Consider the following 585-nt stretch of genomic DNA (forward strand, 5'->3'; position numbering starts at 1 on the left):
TGCTGCACTGCAGAGATGATCCATGTAAGAAGAGGCGAACCGCGGGTTAACATTCCACTTTGTGCGTAGCAGTTTAAACAGACAAGGGCCTCAGAGTGATACAAGACAAAAGCTCTAACTATCAAGATAATTCAACTAACTGCCGAAACCCGGGATCGAACCAGGGACCTTTAGATCTTCAGTCTAACGCTCTCCCAACTGAGCTATTTCGGCACAGTAACATGTAGATACGGAAGCTAAGCCGTGCGGAACATGGGAACTTTTAGTCAAAATTTCACAAACCATAAGAGTTGCCCACTATCGTTAGATCGTTTGATTCAAAATACTGATTGGCTATTTAGAAAGCACCTTGCTCTACCTTAGAGTGTGTGGCACATCTAAACTAATTATATCCATGGGTCTGTCACTGGTGTCTTTTTGTTATAACCACATAAGAAGTAGCAATGTGTGACAATGAATTCCAGGGGGAACCATGTCACATATTGTAAGTGCTATTTATGAAAACTATTGTTTTCACATTTCTTTCTTTAAATGTGTTTTGCAGCTCAGGGTCACTATATTGATTACAACTATCCAGACTAATAT

General features: G+C 40.3%; 1 non-coding gene across 1 annotated transcript; it reads right to left on the minus strand.

The window, feature by feature from the left end:
- Nucleotides 1-140: 140 nt before the first annotated feature.
- Nucleotides 141-213, minus strand: trnaf-gaa (transfer RNA phenylalanine (anticodon GAA)). The gene has a single exon. It is a non-coding gene; the product is annotated as a tRNA-Phe (tRNA).
- Nucleotides 214-585: the final 372 nt, after the last annotated feature.

Source organism: Seriola lalandi, unplaced genomic scaffold (assembly GCF_002814215.2).
Source record: "Seriola lalandi dorsalis isolate HSWRI2012SDOR001 ecotype SW California unplaced genomic scaffold, Sedor1 jcf7180002050878, whole genome shotgun sequence".
NCBI classification, from domain to species: Eukaryota; Metazoa; Chordata; class Actinopteri; order Carangiformes; family Carangidae; genus Seriola; species Seriola lalandi.